The 24246-nt window shown below is 40.1% G+C and overlaps 1 protein-coding gene across 5 annotated transcripts in view; it reads left to right on the forward strand.

Annotated features, from left to right (window-relative positions):
• LOC146547636 (beta-1,3-galactosyltransferase 1-like) overlaps positions 1 to 24246 on the forward strand; it is a 292164-nt gene that overhangs the window by 55177 nt on the left and 212741 nt on the right. The window contains exon 1 of one of the 5 annotated variants that reach the window (XM_085265584.1): positions 15429 to 15731. The exons of the other annotated variants lie outside the window; for them this stretch is intronic. The gene's annotated coding sequence lies outside the window, so the exon portion shown is untranslated. Of the gene's footprint in view, positions 1 to 15428; positions 15732 to 24246 lie in introns of those variants that run through there. 5 annotated transcript variants of the gene reach the window in all.

Genomic DNA, 24246 nt, shown 5'->3' on the forward strand with positions numbered 1-24246 from the left:
TCTCATTGGATGTGTGAGAAGAGAAGTCACAAAAGAAGCCTCAAAGTGCTGCACATAGAGAATTTATAGCAACATTGTGATTTCAGAAAGTAGCATTCACAGTTTCACAATTTAATGAGCATAAATTAGCCTTCAGTGAAAGGAAACTTCAAGATCATGTCTCCTTGTAATGTGCCTGTTGTGTCCATAATGGTCATTCTGCCTTAATACTGTCTACCTCCATGGTAGGGATTCAGGAAAACTTGCTGGTCAGAACAGGATATAGTGGCAAGTTTTTTTATGTGTGTTTTTTGTTGTTGTCGTTTTTTACAAAAAAGATATTGTGTTTTTATTTGTGGCAGATGTTGCCCTGTCTGTTTTTTCAATTACATGGATATGTAATCGTAACTATATTGAATGGGTGTACAGTGAATTAGTATTTGGACTAATTTGTACATCATTTCACATCAGTAGGCTTATTTTGTTGAATGTGTTATAGTTTCAGACTGAGGAAAAATAGGAAATACATTGCAGTTTTCTCCCATTTTGATACCATGTTCAACTTGATGTGAGTATGAAATGAACAGTGTGTTTTTTCATCTTGACAGAAAGGCTACAAGCTGTGTTCTGTTTTTTTCTTGCTAATGAATGTCTGACCTCTGGGAATGTTCTCACAGATGCAGGGTGATTACTGTGGAGGATCAAGTCCAGCATTAGAACATTTTCTTCTCAAGTTTCAAAGCCAAGCAAATTATGAGCCACTAAGTTCATGTTTTTGTAAATTAGAAGTGCTACTTTACTAACTGAACATATGCAAATTTTCCTCCCCTTTTTGTTTTCAGTTAGCTTCACTAATATAGGTGAGGCACATTATTTATAAACAATCATCCTTTTAATGCAGATAGGTGTGATATGTTGCCAACACAATCAGCACATCACCCTCCCTGAAAAACTAGCTCTATGTATAGTTGTTTGATGCATGCTCAATCATCCAGGTAAGGAAATCCCAAAAAGGTTGATTGTGTTCATCAGGGGGTAGCGTTTTCAGTGGAAGAAACATTTTGTCACTCATCCCAAGTGACTTCTTCAGTCTCCCTATATATAGTTGTATATTTCAAATGAAAAAAGTAGATAGGTAAACAGTGCCAGGTACACAGTCCTGAGTCAAACCTCATATTCTGCTTCCATTCTTGTCATTTTTTAAGTGGTCTTGAGCAAAAATTCTCCAGGCTTGCTTAATGGTGTTCAAAGTTTTTTCTTGTTTAGTCCAGACCTTGCACCTGAGCACCTTCAGAGGAATGTCCTTTTGTTGTTTGAACCACTTAACACTGACCAAACACAAGGGATAAAAGAGGTTTGTATCTCAACAAATCAGACAACAATCAAATTTGTGCCTTCAGGCACTTTGTTGCTAGCTGCCTGTTACAAAAATATGTAATTTGATCTAATTTTTTTTAGCCAAATCTACAAGAAACACGATAAAGATAAAAATAAAAACAAAAACAGCTTCACTGGTATTTTTGCAAAAGAAGCATAATTCCCAAAGAACTTTGCATATCTCGGCATAGTGTGATGAAACTGGACAAGCGTCGCCTACAAAATAAGTGCCATGGCTAAAAATATCTACAGCAGATGAAGAGTGTCTGAAAGTCAAGGCAGTAAAAAACAAAGGAGAAAATCCAGAAAAGACCCGACACGGTATCTGAGAGAGCATCTGGCCCTTCAGTTCACCAAAGCCTCATCAGGAATGGTCTCAATGGAAGGGTGGCTGTCAGGAAGCCATATTTAAGGAAGGAAAACATGGAGAAAAGGCAGTTCTTAATGGTCTGCATTCAGCCAGAACAACTGCATCTTTCTGTTCACACAAAAGTATGATAGCTTTGGTATAACAGTATCATGTTTACTTTAGCATTATACCTTTTGGCTAGGGATGGGTATCAAAACCCGGTTCTTGTTGAGAACCGGTTCCCACTGTTTCAATTCATGGAATTGTTTGCCATTTTCGCAAACAATTCCCTTATCAATTCCAGTCGCCCCGAATGACATCACCACGTTGCGGAGCGTCATTTACCTGGCAGGAAACATGGCGGCTCAAATGCTCAAAAGTTTGGTTATACTTTACGTGAACGGATGGCAACAGGGCAACTTGCAATACTTGCAAAGTAGATATTTCATTTAAGGGAGGAAACACTACGAATATGCAAAAGCATTTGCTCACAAAACACGCGATGACCTTAAATGAATGTCGTGTTTTTAATTCCGCTCTGGACTCGTGAATCTCAACCCAGCAGTAGCGGTAACGTTTGCACGTCCTCTCCCGTTAATGCGGCAGGTAAATAATCAACTAACAGTGCATATTATGTTAGCGCGATCTGCCTTATTACAAAACCTGCCATTTCTGTGCATTTAGATAACCATGATGAGAGAGACAGAGTCTGGCTGGCTCAGATGCTGGCAGTTCTCGCTGCAGTCTACCGGTAGCGTCTCCTTTCAGGCCAGGATAGACGAATGTCACCAAGCAGTGACTAAGTTTGTGGTAAAAGGCTTGCACCCAAACAAAGTTTTAATCTAATCGACCTTAGTGTTCTCCTTTTTTAAAAGAATCGATAAGAGAATCGATAAAGAATCGAATCGTTAAACAGAATCGAAAATGGAATCAGAATCGTGAAAATCTTATCAATACCCATCCCTACTTTTCTACCAAAAGTAGGGATGTATTTCTAAAAAAGCTGCAATTACATGTTGCCTATCTATCAGTCGTGCCTCACTGCTGTCTGCTATTAGGTGTTAAAAAAGAAACTGTAGTTGTGAACAAATGTTCAGACATATTCATATTAGGACTGGGCGATATATCGAGTTTTTAATTATATCGATATATTTTTATACAAGATATGAGATGTGACAGTATTGTTTATATTGATATAGTATATGCTACGTTATAATTATCCTTGTGGAGCCACAAGTTTGCCTCTCTTTTGTCCACTTTTGTCTCTAAGCAACGTTACTCTGCCTCGCCTCTCTCCTTCAGTTAACACAACTCCCCCATCGCTTCACCTGCAGGCAACGACAAGACGGACACGGCAGCTATCAAAGAGGAGCTGGTTGGTAAAAAGAAAACATTTGGAGATTGCTATTTTAGTGCTGATAGCATTACTCTCGTTAAAATGACGTTACCGCCATAACTGAATTAACACGGCAAGTCTCCGTTAACGAGTTAACAGCCCGTGCGTGGCTGCCTGAAATCCTTTCATCTTCTCAAAAATCGACAGTGCGCCTTATGAATTCTTGTTGTGCTTACTGACTGCGAACCGATTTTATGTGGTACACGGCGCTCAGCAATCTGTCAAAAATGTTTTAGTACGACTTTGGTAAGCTACGAAGCTGCACCGCTTGATTGATTATCGGAGCATTACGGCTACCGTAGTCAGGAGCCTCGCGGAGTGATACGTACTTTCTTTAACGTAATATTACCGTACTGTGTGTGTATAAGGACCACAAATGGCACCTGTTAAGAGACATGGTTACGAAGCAGATTTTCACACAGTAGAACTTGGGAACAGAGCAGCTGCGAAATCTGTCTGTCTTTGTTACTATGCTCAGCGTCTTTTAGTTTACATTTTGACTGCACAATTGTGAGCTTTTTGTTATGCACAAAAACAACATTGTTTTATTTTATTCATGGAGCATTATTATTTAATAAATGCTGATAATTTATTTCTGAGTAATTTCTTCATGTACATCTACGCTGTATGTTAATAAAAGTGCCCGTGTGAGATCTGGGACACAGCTTTGACTAAGAACTCTCCTTTTGTTCTTACTTTATGGCTTTAAAAAAATATCAAGATATATATTGTATATCGCCATCCAGCTAAAGAATATCGAGATATGAATTCATATGTTTCTCCCTTTTCCAAATCAGCCTGGAAAATAAGGCACATGGATGAACAGAGAGGGGAGTGATGGCGGAGAGCCCGATGATAATGTGCAATGCCCAGCAGTTTGCTTTCACTCAGATGTTTTGCACCCTCTCCGAGTCGTTTAGTTATTATTCCCAGTCAGACTGTTCCTCCACAGTAGGTGGACACATGCTGGCTTTAAAAACCTAAAAAAAACCAGCATTGTACTCCTTTTAGTCTAGAATACAAACACAAAAAGAAAGACAAAAAGAAAATTCAGAAACATTTTTTCTTATCTTAGAATGTTGAACTGCAACTGTGAAGCGAGTGAAGACTTGAAAAACAGAAGATAGCATTAGTGAGAGCTGAATATTGAGGAGACAATATAGAGAAATAGAGACCATATGTAGGAAAATATATTTCGTTTTGCACACCGCTCGTCATTCTCAGTCACTCTATGCATAAATGAATACAGATAGCTGTGTGAAATCATTACAGCTAAGAAATAGCTTGGCACAAGATGTTGCTGCTAATCAGTCTCCTCAGCTGTAGTGCAACCCTGCATGCAAAACCACCTCATACACACACGCAGACACACACATATCACTCTGTCTGGCCTGAACAATCGCTTTGCCTGATATTTTTTTCACAATCGCTCTTCTCTTGTCATTCATCATCCACACAGTTTTAGTGGAAATATATGCTCTCCAGCTTATTACAGAATGCACACACAATAAAGTTTTGCATATTGACAACATTGGCTCTGTAATGTTCTTCCCTGACATGTTTAAATCATTACATCACTTATTTCTGAAATTAGCAGAGTTGTAATTGAGGTATTTTTCCAGTCTGCCAGAATCTAATCAGTGTTGTCAAGTCAAGCTATCCCATCAATAAAAGTGGAGAGTGAAAAAAGAAAAGAGAAGCTGTCACTCCATCAAAATGAGAAATCATTTGCGGCTCATGAGTATATAAGGAAGGATAATAAAGGTGACAGAGAGCATCCAGGAGAATTTCCTCAGGATAACACTATATTTTCTGTGTAAGAAATTGTTATGCTGCCACCAAATGAAGCATATGTATGCATGAAAGGGCTGTATAAATGAATAAAAAAACATCTTATAAATGCATAAGTAAACAGCCTTTCAAATTTGCATTAATGCCTGTCGAAACAAAAACAAAAACTCTAAAACTGCAGATAAAAAATAGATAAATGACGAAAATATCAGCAGCAGGCCTCTGCTCTGAGTACTTTCCTATCAACAGCTGATTTCAGGCTTATGTAAAACAGTGTAAAACAATGCTTAACTCGTAAGCTGTCTCCATCTTGTCAGCTGCCTCATTGTTTCCGTCCTTAATTAGAAACCTAAAGTGCTGGTGCTCAACAGACCTTAAACTTGCTCTGTAAAGAAACACCTGATTTTCACTTTTGCCTGTCTTGTCACTTACTTTGTCCTGTCAGCACTCGAGTTGAGCTCACATCACCGTCAAGTGTAATAACCCACAGAAAAACCTGCTGTTTGTGGTGCTTGGAGGAGAAAAAGTCCTTTCCAGGTGTCATTTCTGAAAAGTGCAGCACAGCTGGAATTGTGCTTCTGTTTTGTCCTTGAGAGGTAATTTGCCGAGCCAAAAAAGAAGAAACCCAGAGTGCCCCTTTGCACTCGGTAAGTAAAAGTAATTTTGAAAAAGTAATTGAAGAAGTCACACTGAGTGCACAAAGGTGCTCTTTGAAGTCAAAGTCCACAACAAATGCAAACAGGAAATAAAATCTCAGAGTACTCAATGTCCTGCGTGTGAAAAACCTTTAATATGGCCTGTGCATTTGCAGATAATTTTCAGAATCCATGCTTTCCCTTTAGAGCAATACCAGAGTAACGGTACACTAAATTGATGGTTTTCTATGTGCCTCATTTTTCAGATCACAGTTTTTCAGTGCAGCAACAAAACAAAACAAGTGTGTGAAAAAACATTTTCTCATTTATTTTGAAAATTGAAAAGCACTAGACACCATCCCGCAAACCCCCCTCCTATATCTCCTGAGCCATTCCTTTTAAACGAAGGCAAAATAACTTTTAGAACAAAATTAAAAATAAGAATATTAAACAATATAGAAAATTATAAATGCAAACATTAATAGAAGTATTTTAAACTCACTCACTGATTGGCCAATGAGAGTTGGCTGTCCAGGCTCTCATCTCCCAGCCATTGATCACAGTGTATTACTACATTTGTTAATTTTTATAATGATATAAATTTTTACCTCGACATCTATACCATGGCCTTTACATGACCTATGGAAGGTTTTGCCTTCAAAACACCCATCAGTCCATCCATCCACCATTGCTGGTGCTTATGTGGATTCGGGTCTGACCAGAGAAGCCCAGACTTCTGTCACCCCAGCCACCTTCTTCAGGTCTTCTAGTGGTGGGATGTATAATCTCTCCAGCAAGTCCTGGGTCTGCCCTGGGGCTTCCTCCCGATAGAACATGCCTGGAATCACAGAATCACCTATGAGACGCCCAGTAACTATTCTGTTCAGATGCCTGAACCACCTCTCGAATGACTAAGCTCCTCACCCCATCTCTAAGAGTCCTGCCACTTTTTGAAGGAAACTAATTTGTGCTGCTTGTATTTATGACCTCCTTGCAGGACCCCCTTTAAGGAGGTCATAAAAAGCTGAACGCATTCTGTACTGTACAGGAGGCATGGAACGGAGGAGATTGATTGACAATGATCTACATCCAATCAGGCTTTCATGTGTTCATATTTGGTTTCCAGTTGGTGAAAGTTACGGACTACAGACAGGTCAGCTCAGACTCTTAAGTCTTCTGCTGTAGTAAATGCAGAGGTTTAGTTGTTTTCCATAAAAAAATGTAACATTTTGATTCGATATGGCCACAGAACAATTTTCAAATTGCTTTCCAATAGATGAATGTGTGTGTGGATGTTAGAAAGTCCTTGTATAGAAAAAGTGCCTGTATGAATGGGTAAATGAGGCAAGTTACATAAAGTTTGAGTGCTCAGATAGAGTAGAAAAACTGTATATAAGCTATGTCCATTTCTGGAAGTGCTTTTCCATGACAGAATAATACCTGTTCTTAATGCAGTGGCTCCTGAAGGCCTGAAGATCACAGACATCCAGTATAGCTTTGTCCTTTGCACCCAGAGATTTCTCCAGATTCTTTGGATTTCTTGATAATATTATGTATTATCAAGAAATTATGGGGGTGGCTGTAGCTCAGGTGGCAGAGCAGGTCAGCCACTAATCAGAAGGTTGGTGGTTCGATCCCAGGCTGCCTCCTGGCTGCATGCCAAATATCCTTGGGCAAGATACTAACCCCATGCTTGCCTACTGGTGGTGGTCAGAGGGCCCGGTGGCGCCAGTGTCCGGCAGCCTCGCCTCTGTCAGTGTGCCCCAGGGCAGCTGTGGCTACAATGTAGCTGCCATCACCAATGGGTGAATGACTGAATGTAGTGTAAAGCGCTTTGGGGTCCTTAAGGACTAGAAAAGCGCTATACAAATGCAGGCCATTTACCGTTATGTATTGTAGATAATGAGACGTTAAAAGTTTAGGGTGAGAAACATTGAAATACCCTCTACTTTCATTAAACTGTGTCTGTAAGATGGATGTTGTTGCCCTGGTCCCAACCTGTTTTAGATGAGCTAAAAATTTAATGGAAGAAAAAATGTCTCCCTTCAAACATTTGGTATGTTTGCCATATTCTACTGGGATTAAAATATGGGTTTATGAAATCTGCAAATCAATTAATATTGTTTTTAATTTTTATTGTACACACACTAGCACACTAACATTTATGTAACTGGGTTTATAATGTATACTGTATAATTATATAAGTGTTTTAAAGAAAGTGCTGGTGTGCGTGCAGATATACAGTACATAGAGACACACGCATACCCAGCAACTCAAACAGTACAAGAATGAGTTTGTGTGGGAAACACTTGAAAAACAGTCCAATTATTTGAAAAGATTATGCACTGGTTTGAGTTCACACGTTTTTGTGTTTGTGGCACTCTTACGATATTCTGAAATCCTATAGCTGCCAATGCCAGCAACCCCAACTCTTAAAAAGCAGTGATTTTTAGTTTTTGAGCTTGTTTCCTTTTTATTGTTCTTCTGCGTATCCTGATGCTTTATTAGTATGGTATAGCTGAGACATACCGACAAGAATGTCAAATGGAAATTCATGCACTTAGGCCTCATTATACACACTGGTTTCCTTTGGCTTTCAGCTGCTATAGCAGTGAAACCAGGTATTAAATTGCACACAGGGACTAAAGTAAGAACTTTACTTCAGTAATTCAGGGATAGTTTCCTCACTTTGCTCCCTCTTCCTGTTCATCCAATCAATAGGACAGCTGACCATACACCCTGTGAAAATAGCTTTTGAGTTAGAAAGGTGTCTCCCCTCGAGGATGTGTATTGAAAGAAAAACATTGTAGGTGATTTGTAATTATTAAACATCAGAGTGGCAGCAGATGAGGGAGAGATGGGCAGACAGAATGACACACTTTCATTCACTCACACCCGTTATTAGCTGCTCTGCACGCATCAAGAGAGACAAATGAGAGAGGGAGAGGGAAAACATTGACACTTGAGTGCGCTTGGGTTTTCCCACATGCCTGCTTTGCTTAAGATAAATTATTTATTAAAGAGATAATGTTTGGTGTGTGTTCAGGTGTGTATTTTTGCCCTCTGTCTGTACTGTACCAGCCACCACCTCACCTGCTCCACTACCTTGTCAGTCTCATGCACACACGCTCAGTTTTCCTTACAGAGGTACACCAACCACCTGGAGATGGGAGAAATGCCTGGGTGGCATTTTGACATGCTGTTTGCAGCTGACAGCTTCAGGATAATCACTTCAAGACTCCCGTGAAATTTCCTAATAAGCCTTTTATTGATTGTCAGTCCGGCTTTACCTGGGTGAGGTACGACTCCCCACCCCCACCCTCCTCTTCTCATACCGTCTTCTTTTTCCCTGCTCATTTCGCTTGCTGATTTGACAGCTGTTGTTCTTAATTTTCTCCCCGGCTATTTCCAGAGGATCCATCTGGTGCTGTTGAGAGTGAGGGGCCGATGGGAGCAGTGCTCACACAGACATCAAATATTCGAAAACAAAAAAACACACCTGGGCAAGAGTGGTTTTGTTTTCCTGTCGGTGCTTGGGGAGGCTTACATATACTGTCCACGTGGATACATTGTGTGTGTAGAAGCAGAAAAAGGAAGTATTAATAACAATGATAAGCAGCTGAACAATAACCAGCATGTAAACAACAATTGCGTCAGTTTGCAAGTGGGGAACAAATAGAGCTTTTTGCAGTGTGCTCTCTCCTCTGTGATTTACCTGAAAGCTGCAGGTTTAATAAGACCTCACCCTTCATGGATGCAATGGGCTGAAAGCAGCTGAAAGTGGATTTGATAGTAGGTGCACCAAAAGTAGCCAATTATCATTGAAAGACAGGGCTCTCTGCAAATATTGAGGCCTGTTTCTCCTTGTCTCTAGATGTGGAAAGGGAAGATAGGTGGTGCAGTTATTGTCAGTGATTTTTCTATTTGGAAAAAAAACTTCCTCCTCCATCATGTTTTTTCTTAATGTTGTTCAATTGGCGGCTTTTTTCCTGCTTCCAAGTAGAGATTACTGCTGCTCAGAATAACTGTTTTTTTTTGTGTCTTGTTTTTTTTTTCTTCACATGGGAGCTGAGACAGCCATAATCCTGTTGATCTTGGATCCTTCCTAATCCTGTAACAGCAAAGTTGGGCATTGTGGTGTTTAACGCCGTATGATACGATTGGTAGCTTTATGTATTTCCAAGCTAACGCCACGAGTCTGCTGTCATTGTTCTCAACACTGCTTCAGATTCAGAAAATGCCTTTACTATAAAGAGGTAGTTCTTTATGAATCTGTTGTATCTGTTAAGGCCTTTTTCAATGTGGTGTTATTAGGACTTGGTAGACAGAGAACAGAAGGCAAAAGAGCATTTTCAAATGAACCGTGGGGAATGAGTCAGCCCGACTTCACTCGCTTGTCTTTATTCTGCTTCCCACTCTGCCTCTCACTTTCTCACTTCGTGTTGTGCGTTCTTACTCGCTGTCTCTCATGAGTTTTACTCATGCTCTTATACAACCTTTCAAATCTATGCTCGTCTCTCTGTCCTTCCTTTTTTTTTTGTCATACTGTCTCTTCCCTTTCCGTTTCTTATGCTTTTCTTTGTCTCCCTCCTACCTGCCGTCTTTCCTTTGAGCCCTGCACCAGTTGCAGCTGTGTGATGGCAAAAGCATGTGACAGTACCCTGCCACGACCAACACTCATCTGTGCCAGTTAATGACACTTACAGGCATCCCACGATGCACATCACCATGGTTGCCAGGCTGAGCGCCGGCTGAATCAGCGGTAAAAAGTCGCACTTTGGCAGCGCTCCCGGTGCAGTGTACAGTAGAGGTGACATCAGCGACTCAGGATGACATTGCTCTGGCAGACTCTGCCACCTACGCTCTGTCACTATCATCGATTTTCACAGTGGCTTTTGTGAGAGGAAGAGGGAGGGAAGCAGAGGAATGGGAAACGTGGAAGATAAACTGGTTATATTTGGGAGTCAAAGTTTTCTTGAAAGAAGGGGATGGATGTTTGAGAAGAAACGCTGTTTTATTGTCTCGCTCCATAAGAGAGGATCCCATATCCCTTTTCCCTTTTTCCTCTTGCTTTTTCACTCACAGCCCAAAATATTTATCTGTACTCATTTTTCAGGTTTTAAGGCAGCAATTTGTGTAGAAGGTGTATAAAAAGATCCAAGCACAAACAGCATTAAGTTATAAAATCTGCCCTTATTTGAGCCAGTAGCCTCATACTGAAGGACAGAACAAGTGTGAAATGATGATGCCCTCAGACAAAAACAATGTATTTAAGCCATCTTCAGTGATTTATTATCTATATTATTATCTCTTGTAATGCTAAGTAAACTCATGTAAAACTCTCCACTGAGGTGCTTGATTACTATAACCACATCACTTCTGACATGACTACAGTGGCTGAACCTTGTTTTCCATCATCTGTACATTTAATCACCGCGCTTCGGTCATTTCTTTTACTATTGCCGCAGACAAAGTGCCTCCTCAGGTATCAGTGTGATTTCTAGCAAGTGTTCGTTCAGTTTCTTTGAGCAAATTACTACTACTTAAGCCAAGGCGATATACAGGCTTCTCCTCAGTGTATTACAACCACACTAATGCCACAGCATTTAAAGCAGACTCTCATTTATTGTCAGGTCAAAGCTTGAGCTATCGCGAGTGTGGGGAAAAGCAATTTAGGCTCGCCTGAGTATGTTAGTTGCTCACAATTTTAGTTTTTACACTCATTTGAAGCCATTGATTCCTCTGAACTCGTAATGGCTTTGCAGCAAGACAAGTGGTAACTTTGGAGTACGAGTGAATAAATCCTTTTCATGTGGAGTGTAAAGTGCAAACTGTTCTCACCGCTCAGAGGGTTCCTAAGGCAACCACTGGTTGGCTCCTTTTGTTTGGTAAGGTGTGAGTCATGGTCAGCCGCCTGTTTCAGCATTGCTTACAAATTACATTCAGGATTAAATTACCATTTTGTAACTGTCAGATTTTAGAAAAGATTTTCTATTTATTAACAAATAGGAGACCTGTGAAATCATGATGCTTGTGCTATGTGAATTCAATAATATCTCTGCATCTTCACATTAAGTGCAAATGACTGTGGAAAACCAGACATACATTTATCAGGCGTTTGGTTTAGGGGTATAGCATCTCAGTTTTCTGGAACATGGATTTTAAAAGTTTATATTGAGGTGTCATATGAGCGATTTCCGACAAGTGATAATATAATATCAATTCTTAAATCTTTCTTCATGACTGCCATGATCCCTCATAGCAGGATGGTCACTCTGGAATTTTCCACATAGTTTTTGTTGGTAACTTCACATCAAATAATTATGAAATAGATGTTATGTTGTGTTATTTTATGTTATGTTATTTTGTTTCTGAAGACATTTCAGCTCAATTTCTTGTCACGCTACCAAAAATCCTAAACATGGATTACCCATTAAAAATAGTTATCATAATTATCATCCATATGTCAGAGTAGTATATGGATGATCTAATAAATTTGTTAAGCACTGTAAATCAGAAACTTTCAGAATCAGAAACTTTATTGTCATTGTCATGAGAACAACGAAATTAAGAATGGTCCCCGATCATTGCATCATCCCTAGCAATATCAAAATATAAATAAAACAATAAAATTCAATAAATAAAATAGATAGAATACTTAAAATACTAATAAGATATAACAGTAAAACATTCACATACATTCCCACACACATGCTTCAGACCGTGCATAGATTAACACAAGAGTGGCGTGATGGACATTTTTTTGTAGTATTCAGATGTGTTATTGCAGTTGGATAACAGCTGTGTTTGAGTCTATTAGTCCTTGCTCTGATTGCCCTGTACCGTCTGCCTGAGGGCAACAGTTCGAACAGGGAGTGGCCAGGATGTGAGGTGTCTTTTATGATGTTTTGGGCCTTTTTAAAACAGTGGGCGTTGTGTAGAACTTCCAGTGTGGGGAGAGGGCAGCCAGTGATCTTTTGGGCGGTGTTAATGATCCCTTGGAGTGCTTTCCTCTGAGCCCCTGTGCAGCTAGTGTACCAGATGCATATGCAGTAAGTTAGAACACTCTCAATGGTGGCTCTGTAGAAGGACACCAGCAGTCTCTGTGTGATGTTATTCCTCCTGAGAATTCTCAGGAAGTACAGTCTCTGTTGGGCCTTTTTCAGCAGCTCGGAGGTGTTCACACTCCAGGAAAGGTTCTCCTCTATATTGACTCCCAGGAAGCGGAAGCTTGCCACCCTTTCTACACAGTCCCCATTTATGAATAGTGGTTGGATCTCTGCCTTTTTCCTTCTGAAGTCTATTATGAGTTCTTTGGTTTTTGAAGTGTTGAGGAGGAGGTTATTGGCCTTACAAACACACAGTTTGACCAAACTCAGACAAAAAAAATTAACAAAAGGATGACAAAACCCCCAAAATAAAACACTACACACCAAAATCTCATTCCTTCTATGAAACATGGTGGCGGGAGCATCATGGTGTGGGGCTGCTTTGAAACCTCAAGGTCTTGATGGCTTGCAGGCCGATATAGTTTATGCAATTGGATGTCATCTAAAATGAAAAAGCCCTTCTCGTTCTGAATGTATCTGCACTTCTCTGACAGTAATGGTAAGGTATACACTATAACATCTGGCTCTGTACCTGTAAATATTTGGAATGTTAGAATTTCAAGTCATTTGGTGGCATCTGCCAAAACACGCAGAGCTCTTACTATACCAAATGTGTGATTGCGTCTCTCTTAATAAACTTTAGTTATAAGATAAGATAACCTTTATTAGTCCCACGTGTGGGACTAATAAAGGTTATCTTATCTTATCCTTTCTCTAATGTTAGTGTTAAGTCCAGACTGTTAGTCATTACATCAAATGATTACTTTGGCAGTCTGTGTCACTGTGCCAGATAAGACATTTAAACAGCATTTATGTAATTATATAATCACTTTGGACTGTTTGTGACACAAATTGTTGATGGATGGGAGCAGGTGAAAAGATTGTTTGTTCTCTTTTTTAAACTTTTGCAAACCTGGTTTGATACAAGAATTATTGGCTTTTTACCTGCAAATGATTTGATTGCGATTACAGTACAGCTGGGTTCAGTGTTTCAGTTACAGGGCTGTACGTATGGTACACAGAGTGCAGAGGCGACTGTACCTCCACGGTAGCAGCAGTTTCTTCACTGTTGTGTTATCGAAGCTGTGTTTTAGATTACATTTTGTTTGCACACCTGCCCTTTAATGAATTTCACAGTCTGCATTCTTCTATTTTTAGTGAGTGCAAGTGAAACACTTGGGCTGTGAAGCTCTGCACCACCATGTCACCTTTGCTTTTTCTATTATTAGCCTCATGTATGCTTTAGTGTGAAAATACTGACTTTAAGATAAAAGATACTTGTTAGTGAAGGTTTCATTCAGATATGAACCCAAAACTGTGATTACTGGAACTTGCCTAACATTTCTTTGTCTTGGCTCGAGGTCATCATGCCATCAGGCAGGTGAAAATGTGGGACTAGAGGCAACAAACCAAAAGAGTCTATCCAGAACCTTTACTGTTTTTCTCGGGATTGTTAACAGAAAGAGATGTCCTGATCATCTTTTGATCTTATGCAGGCCTTCTTGTACATACTGAACCTTCCGTTTGCCTTTGAAACTGCAAATTGTGGAGGCCTAACAAAGCGTTGAGCGTCCTTCTTGGAATTAGTCGTTTCTTCATTTGTGTCGTTTCTTATCGTGCCAATTGCGCTGGCACTGAGCAACATCTCATTTAGAACTCTTTGTCCTTGTAAAGCATTAACCTCCACCAGTTTGCCCTGCAGCTACGAGGGATCCAATCAACTTGCATGCTTTGTCAACTCCCAATGTCTCCTTCATCTGAGACTGTGACACAAAGAAATTAACACGCTGCATATTCATCACCATTACTTGCGAGGAGACTATGAATTTAATTGAATATATAATAGCACAAGGGAGTGAAGCAGGCCTCGCCTCATTGCTTTGTTAAAGCATGGCCCAGTCAATGGATCTCTTCATGGGAAGATAACAAATGCTGGGCTGCAGAGATGTCACATGCAAATTCCTCAACGGAAGCTCTGAGTCCAGCCATTCTTCTGAAGTGAAATTCTGCTTCGAGATCTGCGGAGCGATGATAAACAAGGAACTTGGAGGACGTAGTGTAAATAACAAGATTAAATCATGGGCCAAGCTGTGATTGAAACGCTGCCCTCTGGCCCTGACCGTTTTAATAAATAAACAGAAAATGAGAGTGCCTTTACAGAGCTGGATGTTTAATACAGCAGGATCACTGTTCTTCACACTTAGATACTACACTGCTGGTGCTTCAGTAGAGTGATTGCAACAGCTAACTGTTAGCAGTGAGGAATGAGCCCTTAATGCCAGCTAAAAGCTGCACTGACTGAAAGAAAAAGCCCACTACGATTAACTGCAGGGCTGAGTGGAGGGAGGTGGTGGCTGCTTGGCTGAGAAAAGACTTTGGTCCTTCTTGGACTCGAGCCCTTTGTGAAGCATTGGAGCGTGAGGATAAAAGAGGCCAGAGACTGGCCGGATAAGACAGCAGAGTGCGGACCAAGGCTTCAGAACTCTGACAGCTCCCCAGCAGAAAGGAGGAGGAGGGTGATTGGAGAATGAAAGGAGGAGGAGCAGAGGTGCGTCAGAGAGATCAAAGGTGCGCTCATCAAGGGGTTGTCTCTTCTTTACTTTGACAGGGGCAAAGAGGTGTGAAGGGGGGAGTGGGGGGCCGAGACGCCATAGAGCTGTAATAAACCTGGAGAGCACCAAGTACTCCCATCTGTGGCTCAGTCTCTCTATACTTCTGTCAGCATAATATTATATAATTTACATTCTATACACCCTTCCTGAAGGCTATAGGGCTTTGGACCGTGATGTCACGGGGGTGGGCGTGGAAAGGATTTTGGCCTGATCCGCCATTTTGGGGGTCTAAGTAAGGAGCGAAAGCATAGCCATGGTTCGTACTTGCTGTGTGCTCGGCTGCAATGTTCGATCTTACGACCGGCACGGGAATAAGTTTGGATTGTCTTTTTATGCTTTCCCAACCTGGAAGCAACATGAAGGAGCTCATGTATCGGATATTACCAAACGAAGGCGTCTAGCCTGGATAGCAGAGAGGAGCTGATATCAAGTTCTGTTACGTCTCCAGATATCAGCTGGTGTGCTCAAGACATTTTCATTCCGGTAAGTTCTAAATATGTTCTTATCACACTTTATAGCTGAATAATATTATCGTTGGTGGTCTCGGAAGTTATAGAAATTGCGATCAAACATCAAATGGAGTGACTTTGCAGACATATGTGCTATGTAAAGATTCGCAGGAGGAGACAGGGAGGACACAAATTGGCGTTAATAATTTGCCCGATTATCAATGTGTTAATTTGCATCTACTTTACAATTATGGGCACATAATATGATAACGATATTTTAGCAGTTTACTGATAAATGTATAACATTAATTATGGTGGGGGGTGGAAAATGGCTATTTCACTCGGTGCACTCCAGCTGACTTACTTTGACGACGTACTCAAGAGTTTGGCGGCTTGAAAATAGCCAAATCTTGCACCCAGCCATTTGTAAATTGGATGTGCGCCTCCAGTGACTTGTAATTACGAAACTGGTTCGCAGTGTAAGCGCTTACTCCACAAACAAGATAGGTGAAGATATCGGGGTAGGACAGTGGCGGTAAGTCGTCTGGGTCTTTACTCCACTGCCGTATGTCATATGGGTCCAGATTTGCGATGCACTCTATTTTTTTTCAAATACCGCTGCTTCGCCTCTGGACGCAATCGGTCTCTATACTGTCCGTTTTCTTTTGAGCTGCTTTTAAACATGTTTCTTGTCGTCGTCGCCGTTCCAACAGTGAGTTTGTTTGGATCGTAGACCCCGAAAATGGCGCCGCGCTCCCACAATGCATTGCGGCGTGACGTCAACTCCAAAGCCCTATATATATTTATATTTATGCATGTGCAGTTCAATAAAGCCTAGGCTGAAAACCTATGGATTATGTTCTATAGAATAGTTTGATAATAGAACGCAGTCAGCTTTTTACAGTTATATCAGTTAGTGTGTCAAACTTGAGTTATGTAGCAGAATTCTACATGTCTGTGCAATTCAAAGTGTTTTACAGCTGAGTGACCACCAGGTAATGAGTTTTAATTTTTATATAAATATCCACAAATCTAGATTGAAAAGACGAAGAGATAAAATAGCAGTCTAAACAAAGGTAGCTTTGAAGTTTGCATTTGAAGGAGATGTTTTATGGCTTTCCTTTTGTCACATATACACTCTTAAATTGTGGACATTCACATTAAATGTGGTTAAGGTTTCAGGTCAGTGTATCTGCAAGTAATCCCTCTGAGCCCTTTTTCTTTTTCTTCTCTGTTGTTGGTTCTGAAAAAGAGGGGATATCCCTGACATGGTCATCCCAGATACAGAGTATTGGCTGTAAGCACAAAAGCCCAATCCACCTGCTGTCCTGGTAAACCTTCTGACTGGCTGCCCCTCATCAACCTTGTGTTTGTAAAGCAGCCAGTCAGAAGATATTTGGCTTTAAGGGAGAGGCAATGGAGCTAATATGGCTCATTTCAAGGTGAACTAGAAGGCTGTAGTACAGTTCAAGAATAAAAATGAATCTGGGATTAAGCATGATATGTCCCCATTACTGACAGCAATACTTGCAGCTGCTGCTGAGTGTACGTGTGTACAGCAATTAATATGAATTGAAGGTGTGCCATCTCTTTACTTTTCCTTTCACTAGTTTGTGTAATTTATTTATTAATTGATTTTTAGGGGTTTGCTGAAACTTGAGGGAGCAGCTAATTGCACAATACTAGAATTATTATAATTTATACTGATTAGTTTGATGTGGAATTCATACCTTGTCTGCACAGTCATGTGTCAGATGCAGTGTGCTCCACTAATGGTGTTTAGATAAAACTTGTGCATCTCGCAGCAGTACCCAGGCTTCAAATTGACAGGCTGGCCCCTCAATAAAACCAGAAGAACACTCAACCGTGGGATTGGGGTAACTTGCTAACTTGTGGTTCCTGCTAACTTGTGGTTCCTGCTGAAAGGCAACTAATGTAGCGTTGTAACAGGGAAGCTGGCATACTTCCATTTTCCATGTTCAAGAATGCCTTGGAGAGTGCCTCACTCATTAAACATGGTCATTATGAACTGAGAGGTTACAAAGGCGATCTGGGGCGAAATGACCCATTTCTGTCTCCCAAGTGCAGCTTGTCTGCACTGCAACACTGAAGGCAGAGGGAGGAGGAGGAGGAATAGAGTCAGGCTGACAAATGTGAAATTGTCTTGATTTCCTATGCATCAACAGTTTTGAAAAATAGGCAGACTAAAGAGGGCCATCTCTAACATCCACTGGTAAAACCATCTATAAGATGTGAGCACAAAGTGTTTTATGAATACTGTAGATGGATGTTGAGCATGTCTTCATCTGTGTTCTCTGTTGTGTAACTCTGTTCCATAACTTCACATTTTTCATTTATTTTGCTCGGACCGTTTCTCAAACTTTGTTTTGAACGTTTGCTTTTGACTGTCATTAGCTGACATTTGATGGCTGCTGAGGGTTTCTAGAGAGACCTAAATCTTTGTGTTCAAGGACTTAATTGACGGGATCTCAGATTCTAATGGGACTCTTAATTACAGCTTTGATAATTCCATGAGCTTTAAAAAGGTCAACCAATTAAGCATATAGTTATATTAAAAATACTGGGATTAAAACAAGTATACTATGTGTTGTCTGCTCCAAGAGCATAATTAGAGTAATTAAGATCTAGGCCATTTCCAATTAGATCCATGTCATTTCCATTAAAACGGAAAGTCACAAGCATTTCTAATCATTCATCGTATGAAGCTCTTAAAGTAACAGCCACAGTCATAATGAAGGTGGATTCTAACAGACACTTGTTATCAAATTCATCAGGAACTCTGTCGCCAGTTTGATTGCCTGAATGAACTTGTCATGGTCCTGCGTCTGCGACCTAGCGTGTTGTGTTTTTGGTTTAAGTTTTTTTCTGTGAGTTGTGGTTTTCTGTTTGTGTTATATTTATAGTTCCTGGGTTTGGGGTTCCTGTTCTGTTTCTGTGCCTCCTCTGTGTTCTTGGGAAAAGTCATTGTATTTAGCTTATGTGTCTTGAGTTCAGCCTGAGTGTTTCCTGTTTTACTTTGATAGTCTTGGTCCTTTGTCAGTATAATCTGCTTTACTTCCTGTGTCTCGTTATGTCAGAGTTTTCCCAGACTTGTCTCCCTCCTGTTGTGCGTTTCCCCCTCATTACCTGCTATGTATTTATTAGGGGTGCAACGATACACAAAATTCATGGTTCGGTTCGGTTTGATACTTCGGTGTCACGGTTCGATATTTTTTCGATACAAAAAAATAAAAGCTATACTACACGCTTCTTCTGGGGTATACTCTCAGCAGCATATTAAACATATCAGGTCCCCATAAGGAGAATCATGTGCTAACAGCTGTCTAAATGACTCGGGTAAAGTTTGTAGCATGCGTGCTTGTTGTTTTTGTCTGCTTCCACTTGTCTTTGCACTAGGATGATGTCGGCGTAAATGTGAAGTCATATTCATTGTGTTCCCACTAGTGCTGTCAGCGTTAATCTGAAATGACGTTAACGCCACAACACGGCAAATCTCCGTTAACGAGCTTCCGCGGAACGCCCAGTACGTGGGGCTGGACGGCGTCAACACGTTAACGAGCAAACTGTGCTAACGCAGTAGTTCCCACCATGTAATTGAGCATTGCGTAGCACATCCGACATACTGTTTTACTTTTGTCCATGATGCGCTTACCTTCAGGGTCATACTTCACATGAAGACCAAAATAGTTCCAAAGGTCAGATCTGAATGAGGGTGGGGGAGGTTCAATTTGCCATGTTGCAACGAGCTTAGCTTCTGTCTTGCTAGCTTGCCCTGCGCTCAGTGGATCTGCACTCGACAGTGCAGCCTAGGCGGAGTAGTCGAACGCAGATCCACTGAGCTCTCAACACAGACAGCATCGTCACACACACATACTCCGATGGATGCATCAGAGAGCAATTTGGGGTTAATATCTTGCCCAAGGATATTTGGCATGCAGACTAGGGGAAGCCAGGAATCGAACCACCAACCTTCCAATCAGGAGATGACCTGCTCTACCGCCTGAGCTACAGCCACCCCAATATTGATACGAGTATCGTTGCACCCCTAGTATTTATGGTGCGTGTTGTCCTTTACTCTTCGTCAGTCTGCCTACTTGTCTAGTTTCAGGTCCGTGCTATTTCATGCTTAGTTTTTCCCAGTATAGGTTTTGGTTAGTTTTCCCTGTTCTGCCTGTTTGTAGTTGTGTACCAAGCAAAATAAAGGCTCGCCTTCTTTTATTATCCATTCTGGTCTCCGTTTGCCTGCATTTGGGTCCACTCCTCACTCACTCCACACGATTTGCCTTTGCGAAACCCGACAGAACTCTTATCAGGTCCAGTCACAACTGTGTCCTGATGTGTGGTATTTATCTGAGAGATATTTCAATTTTTCAGTATTCACTGTGGCAAAGGTTTTGATTAAGTGTTGAAGCATAACTGCAGAAACAACATTACAGTAATCATTGATCTGTTGTGTAATACATCATAAAATATTTTTAAATATAATACTCAAACATTAAAGAGCTGTGAATAGGTTAAATAATCTTTTAAGATTGTGTATTAATTTTGTAGTCTTGTGGTGTCATATACTCCGATGCGTTCATCGGAGTATGAATGCGTGTGAATGCGGCATGTTGTATAGAGCGCTTTGAGTACTCCGGGAAAATAGAAAAGCGCTATATAAGAATCAGTCCATTTACCATTTACCATATGACACTACAAGACTACAAAATGAATACATATATATATATATATATATATATATATATATATATATATATATATATATATATATATAATTAATAACAAAATGCGCGTGCCTTTCTTTACTGGGTTTTGTCTCTTTGTCAAATTACTTAAACTACAAATGCAAGTGCGTGGAATCTATGTAACCATGAAATTATACACAGCAAACAGTTGCATAATTATGGATGTTAATACCTTAATGACACTGTTGTATGGTGGCCTTGAGGGGTAAAATGAGTGCAACTTAAGTAAATACCAGAAATTAGAAAAACCCTGCAAAAGCAAAAGCTGAATAACACAAAGGAAGCAGAAAAAAATGCTGCGAAAGCTAAAAATGAATCACAAAAGAGAGACAGTTACCTAACGGAACAGCTGTTGAAGTGATAAGCACACATCTAACTTTGTACCTATTTCTCTCTCACAACACTGACGAACCCTCTTCTTTTACTGTAAGCTTGTTGCCGTGGAATCCTTCTGCAGCTGGTCTGTCATATTAATGTGTCCCCAGAAACACCTTTGTTATCTTCTGTGAGATTTTAGTTTTTCTACTTCTCTTGTGTTTTGTTTATTTTTTTTCTTTTGTGTGCGGACCTGTCTGGTTGTCATGACACCTATTTTAAAGTCTTTTACGCCTGTAGTTTCGGTTGTTTGGCCGGGACTAAGAATACTTGCAGCGATTCAGTCCACATGCCGTCTAGTCACTCTCAGAAGTCTGATATGATCATAGCTAAGAAAGGAGACATTTATGTAAAGCTGACAGTAGGGCTGGGCAATATCATACCGTTCACGGTAATACCGGTGTAATTTTGGGCCACGATAGGAAAATGAAATATCGCAATAGAATATAGTTAAAACGCGTATGTGCAGTGCCGACGCCATGTGCGGATGAACCAGAATTGGTTTGTAAAAATGCTGCAACTTCAGTGGTGTGGAACTGATTTAGCTTTCGTCTGTCACATACACAACAAAGCACTATTTTTGGTAGAGCATGCTAGCGGGCCGTCGTTATTACCGTGTTGTTTGGAAAATACGGCACACTTAAAATCAATCCTTTGATTTTTCTGAAAATCGACAGTGCCCCTTATAGTCCCGTGTGCCTTATGTTTGAATTCTGGTTGTGTTTACTGACCTCGAAACGATTTTCTGTGGTACACGGCGCTCGAAAATCTGTCAAATGTTTTAGTACGACTTTGCTAAGCTACGAACCCGCACCGCTTGATGGATTGTCGGAGCATTACGGCTATCGTAGGCAGGAGCCTCGCGGAGTGATATGTACTGTGCTTCAACATAATATTACCGTATTGTGTGTGTATAAGCTCTTTTTAAGTTTTGTGGATATTATACATGGTTATGCTGAGGATATGTCGGCCAATTTCCACTGGAAATGCCTTTCGGTTAAACTGTCAGCAAGGAATTTGCACTGTTACATTTTTATATAACTTTAATGCACATAAAAAACAGCTGCTTGTTTAAGTGAAAATACATTGATGGGGTTTTTTGCACTAATAAAGTTGTGGAGTTGTAAAGCATTTTGTCTAGTGTCAATTATATCGTCAATTATATCGTTATCGCAAATTTTCAAATGTATATCGTGGTAAATATTTTTGGTCATATCGCCCTGCTCTAGCTGACAGGTGCTTATGTGAAGGATAGAGCTTTAGTTTGACACAAAACTATATATGATCTGGATATGTGTCAGACTTTCAATTTCAGAATGAATTCATTGAGCAGAGGACTAAAGTGTACCTTGAATTTCCTGTCTCTTGGCACAGGTAACAGTAGTAAGCAGTAAGGGTTGAGCAGAACCTCTGTGACAAAAAATATCAAATATAACTCCTTCCATTAAAGTCCATTTGTGCTTGAACAATTGTGTTTTTATAGATTTAACTAAGAAATGGCGCCAAATAATGCTGCTAGTAACAACGTGCATGAAGATACAATTTCAAGTTGGTTCTTTGCTAAGTTGTCTCTTATGTGTAGACATGATATTGGTTCATCCCTTGAGTTCAGGGGTTTTTTCATGATAATTGACCAGATTGTGATGTCTTTCAGTGGACTGTTTGCATAATTTTACTCTCTGTGTTTTTTTAGGATCTTAATGCTTTCAACTTGTCAGACCATACACAGGCTCTCTGTATTATAAGCACCTGTTTCATGGCTAGCAGCACCAATTATTAATTAGGATTGTCAATAGGATGAGAAGACAAATGATAGTGATTACAGATGTGTCTACTGGCCATTAGATCATTAGCAGAGAGAAACTGATTCCCTAATGAAAACATTACTCTGTTTTTCTGTATTTTGTGGGAATCATCTCACTGAAGCCATTTCACTCTTTTTGTTACTTAATTTCCTTTTGAAGGGCAGCAGTTTATAGCTGTGAATCATGTCTGTTGTAATCACCATGTCTCCATTAAGACAAACTGAAATTTGATTGGCAGTTCATTCTGAAAGGTCAGAGAAACCCTGAAGTACTGGCGGATTTGTGGATTCAGCTAAAGCTTTTATCTCAAGAAAAGTCAACCATAATGAGTTTGACTTTGGCAACCTCAACTTATGATATCCAGATATAATTTATGTTTAAAATATATATTACATGTCTTCCAGAGCGGGGATGAGAGTTGGAAAGACCAATTGAAACACCCTTACAGGAATAATCTGAGCTTAGATCATTGGAAAACAATCAAAAGCAGTGACCCAGGGCTTATTAAAGCTAACAGGAAATGTGGTGCTGAATACAGCAGGTTTTAATTGGCATTAATTCCTCTGTTGTTTCTTTCTTCCTTGGTTTTTAAACAGTTGGGCATTCAACAGTGCTAGGCACTGCTTTTCATATATGTCCTTGTCACTTTTGAGGCTAATTACTGTTGACTTCACCATAGTGCATATTTTCACATGCATATTTGCTTGACATATTTTACCCTAAAAATGTGCAAAGAGCTAATTCTAAATGACAGAGAAAGTTAAAGAATACATGAATTGTAGCACAAGTGGAAACAGTCTAGTAGTCTGGCATGATCAGTATAGTACTTTACTTAGAAACCACAGCCTATGAAAAACAGATATAGTCACTATTTTGACCACAGCCATTTCTTTTTTTATTAATTGATTTACGAGTTAGAAGTGACTACATTTGGATAACAGTTTTAGTGAATGACAGCAGGCATGGTTGTCAAGCTGCACAATCCCGTGAATAGGGAACATAACACACTTTTTAATGCTATTTGGCTGGGCATTTAGCTGACTTTGATGCCCTTTCATGGGTTTTGGAGCCAGCCTGAAGTTAGGTTTTAGTTAGTGTAACTTTGTCTTCCCATTGTCTTCATTTTTCAGCCCAAGTTGCAACTTGGTTAAAACTTAAATATTGGTGCTATGTTAGTGAATGTTTCTCTTAAATCTCTTAAAGACCCTTGAGTATCATCTATCCCGATAGCTAACTTTTGGTTCCTAGAATTTCTAAAAGTAGAATGGGAGGTCATGTCCTAGTTTGGAGACAGACACTGACGCTCCACTTTTAAGATTAGGAGTGAAGTTTTCCTTTTTGACAAAGGTTGTAGTTAGAGGTGAATTGGGTGACCCAGAACTATTTCTTATGCCTGAAGTATGCTTCAGTGGGATATTTTTTTGACGTCACCAGAAAACTCCTTTTAACCCATCCATGTAACATGACCTGCACCACTGGAGGGGTCTCTGCTTACGTCGTAGGTTACAACATAGATTTTCAACACAAGTATAAATCAAACTTTTGTTGTCCTGCTATAGGCTAAGGCTCCCCATGATGCACTGCATATTTTTTCTTCACT

Source organism: Mchenga conophoros, linkage group LG23 (assembly GCF_057382185.1).
Source record: "Mchenga conophoros isolate Kocher_MC1m ecotype Shallow Benthic linkage group LG23, M_conophoros_male_GT1.1, whole genome shotgun sequence".
In the NCBI taxonomy this organism is placed as follows: Eukaryota; Metazoa; Chordata; class Actinopteri; order Cichliformes; family Cichlidae; genus Mchenga; species Mchenga conophoros.